The sequence below is a fragment of the Benincasa hispida genome, chromosome 3, assembly GCF_009727055.1.
Source record: "Benincasa hispida cultivar B227 chromosome 3, ASM972705v1, whole genome shotgun sequence".
Taxonomy (NCBI): Eukaryota; Viridiplantae; Streptophyta; class Magnoliopsida; order Cucurbitales; family Cucurbitaceae; genus Benincasa; species Benincasa hispida.
In genome coordinates, this window is record NC_052351.1 from 32,116,893 (window position 1) to 32,132,418 (window position 15,526).

Consider the following 15,526-nt stretch of genomic DNA (forward strand, 5'->3'; position numbering starts at 1 on the left):
ACTCAAAATTAATTTTATACTTAATTTTTTACATTTTTAAATATTATTTTTTATATCATTAAAATTTATTTTGAATAATTAAAAACCATATTTTATAATGATTTTAAAAATGATAAAAAATTTTTTAATTATTTTCAAAATAACCTACTCTTTAACGTTGTGTGAATGTCGAATGACTCGAATTTTGAAAACAAATGTAAATATAAATAAATTTTTTATAATATTCATAATGTTAACTACCAAAAATTTATTCAAACAAGCTAAAAAAAATAGGTATCTATCTGTAAAAATATGTAGCACTAATTAAGTTCAAAATTATACGAAATAATACATTTAGGCATGTTTGGTAGCCATTTTGTTTTTTGTTTTAGATTTTTGAAAATTAAACCTATTTTCTTCCCATTTCTCACAATAATTTGCATCTCTCTGAAGTACAATGATTGAATTCTTAGTCAAATTCCAAGAACAAAAATAAGTTTTTAAAAGCTATTTTTTTTAGTTTTCAGAATTTGGCTTGATTTTTTAAACCATTGATAAAAAGTAGATAACAAAAGAAGAAATTTGGAGGTGCACGTAGTGTTTATAGGCTTAATTTTCAAAAACAAAAACAAAAAACAAAATAGTTACAAAGCGAGATCTTAACAATTGAGTCTACAAATTTATTTAATTCAACAAATGGGTTAGAATACTGACTAGTTTTTTCTGTGGTTAAAAAGTATATGAATTTAACTAAACGAAATATATGATATCTTCCTATAGAATTGCTTAAATTTACCATCATACGATAGATTGATCTCTCAAATGAGCTAAAAAGACTCGAATTTAAAGAGAGGAATATATGAATAAATTGAGATCATATTGGAACAAGAAAGTTCCTAAAGATGTAAAAAAATATTGGGCGGTGGAATTTGTCGCCTGATTCTAGACAAAATAATTTTTGTTCCTACCAAAAGTGTAGTAGTGGTAGCAGGGTCAAACACAAAGAACCGAAGAGTTCCAACTTAAATGGGTTGTGAAAGATTTTAATCTCAAATAGCTCAACGACTAGTTTTTATTTTCAAACAAACTTCATAACAGATTTATAATCACATATATATAGGTTACATTCATTTCGAATTCATTAATTTACATTCTGTCTTGTACAAGATCTGTAAAAGGAAAACAAAAACTTATCTCTGAAAGTCTTCAATAAATCATCTTCCCTTTCTGTGGATGTAGGCATCATTTAGTCGAACCACGTACATGCTTTTGTTGCTCTTCTCTTCCTCTTCCTCTTCTTCAATTTGCATGCTTGATTCTCTTCTTTATTCACTATGAAATTGGGCAAGAACAAAGAAGCTTAGAGAGAGTCGTGAGTTTTTTAGAAATTCTGCTCAGAGAGAGAGAAAGGATTTTCGTTTACCAAATGATTTTGGTCGGCCCCCATTGAACTCCCTCAGATAATTGATAATGGATCTTTCCACGTGCTGTTGAGATAGCTGAGAGGCGTGGCTCATTGTGAGTCTTTCATTCTACCTACCCTCTCACTTAGACTGAACTCCTCGGCATGTGGGCTTGAAATAAGAAGCAGCCTAATAATTTGGTATCAGATAAAAAAAACACTTAAAGATTTCAGTTCTTAAACTATCAAGATTCAAAGATTCACACTAAAATGGCAGTAACAAGATATGAGGTGGAGAAGTTCGATGGTAAAGGAGATTTTGGTCCTTGGAAGGCTAAAATCAGAGTCATTCTCAATCAACAAAAGGCTCACAAGGCTCTTCTTGATCCATCATCTCTCCTCAACACTATACAGCTCAAGAAAAGGAAGACGGGGAGTTGGCAGCTTATGGTATGTTAGTCCTAAATCTTACTGGTAATGTTTTAATGCAAGTCATTGATCAAGAGACAAGCTATAGGATTTGGACAAACTTGGAAGACTTATATGCCACTAGAGATCTTCTTAATAAAATGTACCTTAGGGAGAAATTTTTCACCATTAAAATGGATTCATCAAAGTCACTTTCTGATAATCTAGACGAGTTCAGAAAGATTGGTGCTGAATTTAAGAATCTTGAAGAGAAAATAGGAGATGAGAATAAAGTATATGTACTTCTAAATTCCCCACCAGAATCCTATAAGTAAATAAAAAATGCATTGAAGTATGGAAGGGACAGTATATCACCTGATGCAATAATATCTTCCCTAAGAACAAGGGAATTTGAGTTGCAAGTAGTTAAGAAGGAACAACCAAATGGAGAAGGGCTGTTTGTGAAAGGAAACTTCAAACCAAATCAATCAAAGGATAAAAAACAGCAGCATACAGAGGAAAACAGAAAATAAAATGCTAATATTGTAAAAAGAAGGGGCATTTGATTAAAGATTTCTTCATCCTCAAAAGGAAAAATCAAGAGAAAGAAAAAGAGTCCAAAAGCAATCAGCCTGAAGCCTTAGTAGTAGAAAGCTCTTACATCTACTCTGATGCTCTAGCCTCAACTCTTGACAAGGTCACCTATGTTAACCCCCTTGGGAAACATGATTGGGTCATGGATTCCGGAAGCACCTACCATATGACACCTATGAAACCCTAGTTTAACACCTACAAGGAAATTGATGGAGAAATGGTTTACATAGGGAACAACCAAGATTGTAAAATTGAAGGCATTGGGTCAGTGTCTATGAAACTCAAAGATGGGACTATCAAACTACATAGAAATGTGAGACATGCCCAACTTCTTAAGAGAAACCTAATCTCCCTTGGAATGCTAGATGCTGTTGGGTGCGAATACAGGGGTAAGGGTGGAACTCTTGAGGTTCTAAAAGACTCTAAGATGGTTATTGTTGTAGAGAAAGTTAATGACTTGTTTATGGTCAGAGGTATTGAAATGATGTCAGGCAAATGAGATGATAGAAGTTGATGTATGACACAAAAGGTTGTTTCACATAAGTGCTAAGGGGCTTGTCTAAATAGGGAATTGTACCCAAAGGAATTTCAGACAAGCTAACCTTTTATAAACATTGTGTTTTGGGAAAAGCAACTAGACATAGCTTTACCAAAGCACACCATTCAACAAGGGCAATTCTTGACTACATCCATTTAGAGCTTTGGGGTCCAGCTCAAACACCTAGCCTAAGTGGCTCGAGTTATTTACTTTCTTTTATAGATGATTCTCAAGGAAAAGATGGGTTTTCTTTCTTACATTAAAAGACCAAGTGTTTGATAAATTTAAAGAATGGAAACTCATGATTGAGAAGCAAACTTCTAAGGAAACTAAATACCTAAGAACAGATAATGGGTTAGAGTTTTTTAGTGAAGAATTCAATAAATTTTATATGGAATCAGGCATAACCAGACATAGGACAGTTGACACACATCCCAACAGAATGGGGTAGCTCAGAAGCTTAATAGGACCATTATGGAAAGGGTCAGATGTTTAGTTTCAGATGCTATACACAGTGAAAAATATTGGCTGAAGCTGCAAGCTATGTTGTATACACCTTATATAAGTGCCCACATACATCCCTAAACTTTATAACTCTTGAAGAAAAATAGACAAAACATCCTCCTAACTTAAACAACCTAAGGGTATCCAGATGTGTTGGTTACATACATCAAAATCAGGGAAAACTAAAGTCTAGGGTTGTGAAATGTATGTTTGTTGGGTTACTGAAGGTGTAAAGAGCTTTAAAATGTGGAACTCTGTTGAGAAAAGATTTGTAATCAGTAGAGATATTACCTTCAGAGAAAGGGAAATGTTCATCCAAAAGGAGAAGATTACAATTGAGATACCTAAAAGTCCTACTACTAGGATTGAGGTGGAGGCTTCTAAAGATAAGTTTACAGATCATGGCTCTTCCAATGATTCAGAAGAAGAGGACACTATAGAACAGTTGGTAGAAACCACTGAAACTCAACCTAACTTGAGTCAATACTCTCTAGCAAGGGATAGGCAAAGAAGAGTGATTGTTCCACCAGCTAGGTACAATGAAAAAAAAAAAAACTATATGAACCTAGTGTTAAAATGCAACTATAGCTTCAAATGACCAGGAACCAGCTAACTTTGAAGAGGCAGTAGGCTACCCTGATGCTAGGAACTAGATTGAAGTTATGTGTGAAAAATGCAATCACTAAGTATTAATGACACATGGACTCTAGCTCCTCTTCCTAAAGGATGGAAGACAATAGCATCTAAGTGGATTACAAACTAAAGGAGGGCACTTCTAAAGATGAAAAGCCAAGATACAAGGCAAGATTAGTGGCCCAAGGTTTCACACAAAAGGAAGACATTGACTATTCTGAAATTTTTTCACCAGTAGTTAAGCAAACATCTATCAGACTCTTGCTATCCCTAGTTGCTCAATACAATCTTAAATTAGATCAACTAGATGTTAAAACAACATTCTCATGGTCACTTAGATGAGGTCATCTACATGGTTCAACCAAAGAGTTTTGTAGAAAAGGGTAAAAAGGACCTCTACTGTTTTCTAAATAAGTCCATTTATGATTTTAAACAGTCTCTTAGATGTTGGTACAGAAGATTCAATGACTACATTGAGAGTATTGGGTTTCAGAAAAGCACATATGACATTTGCACCTATGTGAACTCAACTATCTATAAGAACAAGGTGTACTTACTTCTCTATGTGGATGATATGTTGCTAGATGAGACTTCTAAAAAAGATTTAAATCATGTAAAAAATCTCATAAAGAGAGAATTTGACATGAAAGATATGGGTCAGTCTAAGAAGATCATTGGGATTGAAATTGACAGAGACAAGGGATCCTCTACTCTAAGTATTAGTCAAACCAATTACTGTGAGAAAATCATCAGAAGATTCAATATGTCTAATGCTAAACCTGTAACTATACCCACTGCTCAACATTTCAAGCTATCCTAAGCAAATTCACCTATGGAAACTGACTTGGAACACCTAAATCAGATGCAAGTGGTTCCTTATAGTCAGGCAGTAGGAAGCTTGATGTACCTCATGATCTTTACTAGGCCTGATTTATCCTATTGTGCAAGTCTAGTGAGTAGATTCATGTGAAACCCTGAGAGAAGGCATTGGGAAGCTACCAAATGGATTCTTAGATATCTAATTTGGTCTAAGCAATCTAAACTAATCTACCAGAGTGTTAAAGAGACAGATCTAGAATTTTTTGGGTTTATGGACTCAAATTTCGTAGGGGATCAAGATAAAAGAAGGTCTCTGACAGGGTATCTCTTTCTATATGGACTTAATGTACTAAGCTGAAAGACTAATCTACAATCAATAACAACCCTATCTAATGGCACTTTCAGAAGCAATAAAAGAGTCATTGTGGTTAAAGGGCTTGATGGAAGACTTTAGCAAACAAACAGTAGTTAAGATCTACTATGATAACCAAAGTGTTATCCAGCTTTCCAAAAACCCACAATACCATTCTAGGACAAAACATATTGACATAAAATATCACTTTGTAAGAGACAGAATAGAATAAGGTCAAATCGAAGTTCTAAAAGTACATACCTCGGAGAACACAGCGGATATGCTTACCAAGCTTGTCTCAAAGCTCAAGCTCATCAAGTGCCTTGATTAGATTGGCTTCGTGTTACCTGAAAAGGGATGATCGGTGGTCAAAATCGGAAGGGAGAATATTTCAAAGTTGAGATTAAGGTGGAGATTTTAAAGATTTTAATCTCAAATAACTCAACGACTAGTTTTTATTTTCAAACAGACTACATAACAGATTTGTAATCACATATATATAGGTTACATTCATTTCGAATTCATTAATTTACATTTTGTCTTGTACAAGATCTGTAAAAGGAAAACAAAAACTTATCTATGAAAGTCTTCAATAAATCATCTTCCCTTCTCATAGATGTAGGCATCATTTAGTCGAACCACGTACATGCTTTTGTTGCTCTTCTCTTCCTCTTTCTCTTCTTCAATTTGCATGCTTGATTCTCTTATTTATTCACTGTGAAATTAGGCAAGAACAAAGAAGCTTAGAGAGATTCGAGAGTTTTTCAGAAATTCTGCTTAGAGAAAGAGAAAGAATTTTCGTTTATCAAATGATTTTGGTCGACCTCCATTGAACTCCCTCAGATAATTGATAGTGGATCTTTCCACGTGCTGTGGAGATAGCTGAGAGACGTGGCTCATTATGAGTCTTTCATTCTACCTACCCTCTCACTTGGACTGAACTCCTCAGCATCGTGGGCCTGGAATAAGAAACAGCCCAATAGTTTGCAATCCTAAGTAACCGAAATGGGGAAAAAGTCTTGTATAATTTCAATGAAGTCTTGTATAATTTCAAATCAAAACCTCAATAATAGTGTTCGATGATGTTGTCGTGTGGATGATTTAAAGTTGGTTAAATTATGAAACATAATTATAATATCTCAAAATTAATTTTATACTTAATTTTTTACATTTTTAAATATAATTTTTATTTCATTAAAATTTATTTTAAAGCATTAAAATCATGTTTTGTAATGATTTTAAAAATTATAATTTCTTTTTTAACTATTTTCAAAATTACTCTCAAACATACTGTTTGCACGAGATTTCAAGAAAAAATTATTTCGTGGAACTTGAACTTTTTATTTGTATTAATTTATTGGAAAGTGAGTACAATCTCTAATACATAATGTTTTGATGCTTTCAAAATAAACCATAGTCTTTAAGCTAGTTGATCTTCTTGAATGATCGACCTTTGGGCTTGTTGATCTTCTTGGATGAACAGCCTTTTGGCTTGATGATCTTCTTAGATGATCGGTCTTTGGGCTTGTTGATCTTTTTGGATGAACGACCTTTGGGCTTGTTGATCTTCTTGGATGATTGACCTTTGGGCTTGATGATCTTCTTGGATTATCGGCCTTTGGGCTTGTTGATCTTCTTGGATGATCAGCCTTTGGGCTTGATGATCTTCTTGGAGGATTAGTGTTTGTACGAGGCTTCCGGAGAAACTTGTTTCGTGGAGTTGAACTTGAGTTGGTATTGATGTTGATGTTGATTTGATGTGATGTGGTTCGATCTCTAGTACTTGATCCTCTAATTCTCTCTCAGTCAAATGTGTACGCTTGATTTGAAGAGAGAAGCACATGATGATCTTGAAGTTGAAGTCTTGGAAGAATGCTTTTGTCTCTGAAGGACTTCAGTCTTCAGGTGTAGTCAGCTTTAGGAGTTAGGGAGTCCTCTTGTTGTTGGGAGAATTCTCCTTAGGCTCTCTGGAATGTAGAATTCCTGACCTCTCCAAATGAGAAGAGCCTCTCTATTTATAGAGTTCACAGATGGGCTTGGGCTTTGCCCTTGGGTTTGAAGAGAATGAATCTTTAGCTTGTAGGTTGTGAAGATACGATCAGTTTGTTGAAATCTTCTAATCTTTAAAGCTTCAAACAGTTTATATCTTCAGTTCTTCAAAATTTGAGAACTTCAGTCTTCGAAGCTTGAGAAGCTTCGGTCTTCAGCACTTAAGAGCTCGAGTTTTGGATCTTGGGAGCTTAAATCTTTAGAGCTTTAATGTCTTCTGACCTTCAGAGCTTTAGTATCTTCTGATCTTTAGAGCTTTGCTATGTCTTCTGATCTTCAGAGCTTTAGTGTCTTCTATTCTTTAGAGGTTTGATATGTTTTCTGATCTTTAGAGCTTTGGTGACTTCTAATCTTCAAAGCTTTGGAGGAGTTATATTCTTCAGATCCTTGGAGCTTTAGACTTTAGATCTTTAGAAAGCTTTTGCCTTCAATTCTTTCAACCTCCCCCTAAATGAAGAGGTAAGGCCTCTATTTATAGAGATTTCTCATAGGCTTTGCATGGGCTTGGGCCCAATTACTTTATTGAGATTGAGCTTAAGCTTCAATTTGGCCATAAATTTCACTATGGGCTTGAATTGGGTTGGGCCTGACGTCTCTAGTGCTTATTCGTATCGTCATCTCACCAGCCTCAAGTTGTCGCCAAAATCTAATCCCCTGAAAAGAAAAACAAATATGATTAGTAGCACCATAGTCTATGATCTAGGCAGAATCATCATTCTCCACTAAACAAGTTTCCATAACTAGTAAATCACATTTACCTTGTCTGCCCTTGGCCTTAGCCATCTTCCTCTTCTTTAGCCAACGTGGGCAGTTCCGCTTCCAGTGCCTGTCCTAGTTGCAATGAAAATATTTTCCTTTTTCAACCAGCACTGGTTACCTACCTTGTTGTGTGGCAGGTTGTGGGTTAGCTGGTCTCTTCCTCTTCCCCTTACTACCCTTATTCTTCTTCCACTTGTTAGTGTTGGAAAAGGAAGGTGACTTAGTTCCAGAGGTCGAACTTTTGTGAAACTTTTTAGATGATGAAGTAACATTTGCCTCACCAACTATCTTCTCCTTGCTTTTCAGTAAGGATTGGAACGTCTACAACTCATTGAGGAAAGTTGTAAGGGTGTAATCAACTCTGTTCAGGATAGCGTTGCTTACAATGTGCAGGAAAATTTTTGGCAACGTTTGCAGAATAATGCTAACCTGGCTACCCTCATCGATGCGGTCCCCATTTATCTTTGCCATATTAAAGTGGACCATTATGTTCAGAACATGTTCTTGAACAGATGTACCCTCCTTCATTTTAGAGTTAAAGATGCTTTTGAGAGCTTCATGCTTGAGCTGCTCGGACGGTTGTCCGAATATTCACTTCAGGGACTCCATGATCTCATATGCAGTGACATGGGTTATGCTTCTTGGCCAAGATGTAAGCTCGGGCCATTTCTTTCACCTGTGTCCATCACTCATACGCATCTCGAACATTTCGAGCAGCAGTTGGAGTTGGAATAGGAGGACACTCCTCCGTAAGGACGAACCGAAGATCATCGATGATTAAAATAGTAAGTATTGTGTTTTTCCAACTAGCGTAATTGTCTTTAGTTAATTTGTCGATGGCTAATAAAGCTAATGTCACAGTTTCCATATTTAGAAGTTGTTGAAACAAACATGAACAAACTTAATAAGTCTATGCATTACCACTTTTAACACCAATTTTAGGTGTTTGCAAAATAGTGTTATTGTACCCTAAGTGAAAAACATCTATTTTGTAATGATGCCCAGCGATGCAGGACAAAAGTCATTGGTAGGGTGATCAAGTGCCTCTTCATTGGGATGAGACATTCTCAACCATTAGACAGAAACAACTATTGTAACTGATTCTAATAGTCACTATTTTTCGGTCTAGAATATGTTAACCTTTAACAATTCCGATAAGTGTAACCCCTCATTTTAGGCACTAAAGTCCCGCTCTAATGTGCCCACCCTAGGGAAAAAGCATATTAGGACAAGAGACTAAAGCAACCTTATCCTTTGCAGAGATCAGATAAAGAGTTGTGCAAAACGGCCACCCTTTAAGAGGACACTCCTAGGGTGCCTCGAGGCGATGTACAAAACCTTATCCAACCTAATGAAAGAGACCATGGGATATGTTGTCACACGTCCCGCTCCCACTTACTATGAACATTCTCTCCCTCCACCTTGGTATTTATTTACCCAAACACCATCCTTTATGGGGACACTCCCAGGGTGCCACGAGGCCGAGGATAGATCTCACAGTGTGAACTTTAGGGAGAAACGTGTAGAGGTTTAAGTGAAGTATCATATACCCCAAGTATCTCCCACTGAATGTTCTACCTCGGGATTCATTAACTTAGACAATCCGACTACTGATTTTATCTAAGTGTGAGTTTAATTAAACAACTTTTTCTTTTGATAATTAAACAAGTTCGAATTAAGTCTCATTAAACACTTTAACAGACTATCATCGAATTTGCATGCATGCATCAAATCTATTTAATTCATCTTTCCAAGTAGGTTCCCAAGTAGGGGTGTTCCGTTTCCATCACCATAAATACCCCAGCCTAGATAGAACCTACCTTAGACAAAAGGTCCCTTATAGATAGATTTGGTATATATTTAATCTTTAGTCAATTTAATCTGATTAAACCGATTAAAAGATTAAACTTACATTTCTAATCTCATTACAGTCGAGATCGTATGTCTATCTCCATCAAATTTTAGAACTCTTTTTAAAATCTGATTAAACCTAAGTTTGCATGCATGTCTTTCCTATTGATTTTAGTTCTAATTTCTAATATAACTCTTATAAAAGAAACAACAAAAAACATTCACATTGCTAAGCTAGACTAGGTATTTATAACTATTATAGATTTAACCTATGTGTCATGCCTCATGCAATGTTCATCCATTACTATATATAACTCTTATATAAACATGTAATGAACCAAACATACATGCTTTCATGCACCCTTTTACTATAAAACTTCTAATATAAAGATGATGCATGGATATACTTAATGCATGCATAGATATAACTTTTATGTTATATGATGAATGAGCATGCTTTAAAGTAATTTAGTCATGCAAGCTACTATATCATAACTTATAATATAGAGATGATGCATGACAAATGCATAACCTATGGTGGGTTTTAAAACTATATGACATACTTTATGACATATAAAAAATAAACATACATCACATGTAAATTCATCAAGAATCAATGGATCGGGATGATTATAGCGTAAAAAATCAAAAAAAAATTAAAGCTAACTATTACAAATTTAACAAGCCAACCGGTTCAAATAGGTAAATTGGGTCTTAAACCGTCGGGTGAAGCATCATTCCTATTGGGGTTGATGCCCTAAAGTCTTGTGTCCTGTAGTTTGTAAACAGTTTGTACGGACGCTTGTGATATATAATATATGATATTTTACTTCACTTCTTGATTTTGCTCAATTGAATGTTTTATTTGATTTACCACAAACTAATAAGCTACAATCCCTGGTTGTCTTTATGTAACTTAAGCATGTATGTGGAGACTGTTGGAGTTGATGCCCTAATGTCTTATGTTCTGTAGTTTATAAACAGTTTGTACGAATGCTTGTGATATATAATATATGATATTTTATTTGACTTCTTGTTTTTGCTCCGTTGAATGTTTTATTTACTTTACCACAAACCGATAAACCTAAAATCCCTGGTTATCTTTATGTACCTTAAGCATGTATGTGGCAACATAACAGTGGATCATATCTTAAGCGATAACCAAAATGGTCTGTAGTATATGAATATAGGAAGGAAACCTTATCCTGGTAATGCTACGAATGCGGCCCGCTTTGTGGAATTGTCATAAGTGTTGTGACTTGTCACAGATGGTCTGTTCTTGATCATTCGTGTAGGGGACATGCGAGCGGGGGCATCCTATACAAAGATTTTGTATAAGACCTGACCACGAAGTGTTAACGTCTCGTTATATAACACCGTTCATGACAGAGATTACACTTCACTAGGATGACCATTGGTAACATGACCTCAATCTTGGGTGAGTTGGGAACTCCTACCATGGAGGGTGGTCATTTGATTTGCATGACTGTGATGTGGCCGCCAACTCAAACCTACCACTTTGGGGATTCGTCTGATTTGGGATCTGGGAACTCAGCTACACAAGATGGAAATCACTCCTTCCCCGAAGTAGAGGTAAGTAGATAGATAGCTCCCTTAAAGGTTGATGGTAGGGCTTGAATGATGTGACGCCACACACCTTCTCTTGGTCCGAGAGGTGTTCACACATAGTTGGACTATGTTGTATTGTTCATTAGAGGGATTAGTGGTACTTAAGGAGTGAGATGTAACTACAGGGGCAAAATGGTAATTTTGTCCAACTGTACTTACAGCATCTGTAAAGGGTTATCGTACTCATGATTGGTTATATCCGATGGACACAGAAATATATCTGTGGTAAAAAAGTGCAGCTGTTGGTCTTTAGTGGAATGTTTGGTAGTTAACAGATGGTGGATCTCGTGGCTAAAGAGTTTAGTCAGCTATTCACGTATCGTTGAAGCTTCGAGTCATAGGTCCATAAGGTCCCCTTGGTAGCTTGGATAAAGTTGAGAATTAGTTTTTTGGTCAGTTTGAAATGTTCAAATTGACAAGAGGGATTTCGATTATATATGATATAATTTGAACTAGTTAATTATATATGATATGATTGATTAAATGTATGAGATACATTATTTCGGAGAAAATTGGATATAAATATGATTTATATCAAGTAGAAGAGAAAACACTATAGTAGATATATGATATCAAACTATAGGTTAAGAATATATTATGATTATATTTATTAATTAATTAATTAGGCGGTTATGTGATAATTGGCTGAGTTTTTCTCCGGATTCGTGCGAAAGTGGGAAGTTCGATTCAATTCTTGTTACTGAAGAATAAAAATGAAAATAGTTTTCATTTTGTAGATACACGCATCAGAAAAATCACTCACGGGGTGAAAGCATACAATCATTTAGCGTTGAGAGCCTATACGATAACACCTATCTTCCTAAACGATCACAAACCCGCATATTAAGCGATCACCCGCGATTTCTAAACGATCGCTTAAGTTTACTACATGATCGCTTAGCGCGTCGAGCGGAACTAAACGATCACTTAGTGTTTACTACATGATTATGTACCCCAACCTAAACGACAAGTACCTAACTATACGATAGTCATCCCTTTATCCCACTTGCTTGTTCGTTCTTCACGATCACTTTTCCTCCTTCCCTCTACAAATTCCATCAAAGCCCACCTTTTGGATTTTCACTCTAAGAATACCGAGGGCTTCGAGTGGTGGATCTGTCCCCGACTATTGTTTGTCTATGCGCTACTGATCGTGTAGACAACCATGGTGTTGCTACACAACCATTTGCTGGACGAGCAAGAACAAGAGAAGTTCGCTTCTGCTGGACCGAGTTCGATTGAAGAATATCTTCAACTAGTACATTTACTCGGTCCTTTATATTTATTTCTTAAAGCATGCAGATAATTAGTGTTTGCAATGCATATCTATTTGTTCGAATGTATGTGTGGTAATTCCATCACAATGAAATCGGAAAGATCTACTTCTACTCATAGGCACTCTTGTTTAAGAGTTCCTTCAATTGATCAGAGCCAAGTTTCTGATATTCCAATTTCATTGATGCAAAGAATTGCATATACATTCCCGATGGGTGCAGCATGTCTGTCTTCGTTTTAATTGTTAAATTGTTTATGAATGTGTGGATTAATGGAGTTTTCTGGGATGAGACCTCGGTTTGATTAATTCTTTTACATTCTCGGTTAATTGTAAAAGCCCCTACACTTTTGGACATAATTAATTGTTATTGATTCTGTATGCAAAGTTAGTTTGAGTATTGAGTCGTTCGTGAAGAAGTTTGAAGCAAGGGTTACTGTTCTTCGAGGAAGAAGACGATCAAGAGTTGGTAGGATCATGTAAACAATGAGGTATGCGATCGCTGAGTATTGGATGCTCGAGTGTCGTTTAACGTGCATGCGTACTAGACGATCGTTTAGCTCAACTTCATCGTTCAGTACCTGACTAAACGATCATGGAGCAAATCGCAAGGTATATCATTTACCTTTCTCTGCGTGTTAAGCGATCGTCTAGAGATCAGGCTTTGCAGTCTCGTTGTCGTCTAAGTGATCGTTTAACATTTTGCGTTATCGTCTAGTGTGCATTAAGCGATCGTTTACCTGCGGCATTTACTAAACAATGGAGCTTCACCTGGCGGTTCAAGACCTGGTTCGCCTGTGAACCGGTTTGCTCGATGAAAAATGTAATATATACAATTATTGCATTCCGGTTTTGTAAAGGTTCATCCCGATCCATTAATCTTTGGTTTATTACATGAGATGTATGTTTATTATATGTCATATGGTATGCACATATAGAAAATCCCACATTAGGATATGCATTAGTCATGCATCATCTCTTTATTATAAATGTTATAATTTAGAGAAGCATGATTTAATTACGTAAGAGCATGCTTATGCATCATATAATATAAGAGTTATATTTATGTATGCATAAAAAGCATTGACTTGCATCATCTTTATATTATAATTGTTATGGTATAAGGGTGTATGGAAAGCAAGTTTGCTTGGTTATTACTTGTATATAAAAGTTATGTATAGTAATGAACGGACATTTCATAAAGCATGACATATAGGTTACTTTATAAGCGTTATAAACACCTAGTTATGTGCAATGTATTTTAGTTGTTTCTTTTTAAATGTTAAAGAGAAATTAGAACTAAAAGCAATAAGAAAGACATGCATGCCCACTTAGGTTTAATTCATGGTTTTAAAATGTTTAAAACTTGGATAAAATAGACCAAAGATCACGGTTCTAATATGATTAGTAACCTTTAGGCTTTAATCTTTTAATCTTTTAATCAATTTAATAGAATTAAATTGACTAATAAAAGGTTAAAGTGTAGTAAATCTAACTATATGAGACCTTTTGTCTAAGGTGGGTTCTGGCTAGGCTGTATTTAAGTTAACAGAAACGTAATACCCCTACCTTAGAACCTACCTGGAAAGGTGAATTAGATTGATTTGATGCATACATGTAAGTTAAGGACAGTCCGTTAAAGTGTTTAAATGTGAATACTTGAACTTGTTTATTTCATAGACAAAATTTGTTTATGAGCGAACTTAAAAAGATGACTTGGACTAAAATCAGTAGCCGAATTTTCTAGGTTAATAAACCCCTAGGTAGAACATTCAGTGGGAGGTATTTGGGGCATATGATGCTTCATTTAAACTTTTCACGTTTCTCCTATATAGTCCACACCATGAGATCTACCCTCGGCCTCGTGGCACCCTAGGAATGTCCCTCTAAAGGATGGTGTTTAGGTAGGTCAATATCAAGGTGGATAGAGAGAGTGTTCATAGTAAGTGGGAGCGGAAAGTGCGACAGCATATCCCACGGTCTCCCTCGTTGGATTTAATAAATTTAATGCACATCGCCTCGAGACACCCTGGAAGTGTCCCCCTAGGATGGCAGTTTTGCGCGTTTTTTTTATTTGATCTCCTGTAAGATGATAAGCTTACTTAGTCTCTTGTCCTAAAATGCTTCTTCCCTACGGTGGGCTCATTAGGGCAGGACTGTGGTGCCGAAAGTGAGGGGTCACACTCACGCGAAATTGTTAAAAGTTAATAGTTCTTAACCAAATAAATGGTTGCTGTTAGTTTCATTTCCAAGAGATGGTTCTTCCTGATGGTTGAGAATGTCTCATCCTAGTGAAAGGGCATCTGATCACCCCATCGGTGACATTTGTCCTACCTCGCTGGGACATCATTGCAAAATAGAAGTCTTACACTTAGGGTACTTGGAAACTATTTTGTTAAAATTAATTAGTTAAAATGTGGTTTAGCAAAATCTTATAAAAGTTTGTTCGTTTTTCAGCAATAAATTTTTAAAATGGCTACAGCCACTTTAGCATTGCTTAGTGGTGAGAAACTAACTAGCGACAGTTTTTCACATGGAAATACATGATCACGACTATTTTTATCATTGAGGATCTCATGTTTGCTTTTACTGAGGCTCGTTCTCCTATTCTAGCTCCCAATGTCGCTCGAAATGTTCGGGAGGCATATGAATAATGGACATGGGCAAATGAGAAGGCCCGAGCCTATATCTTGGCAAGTCTTAATGACGTCTTGGACAAGAAGCATGAGCCCATGG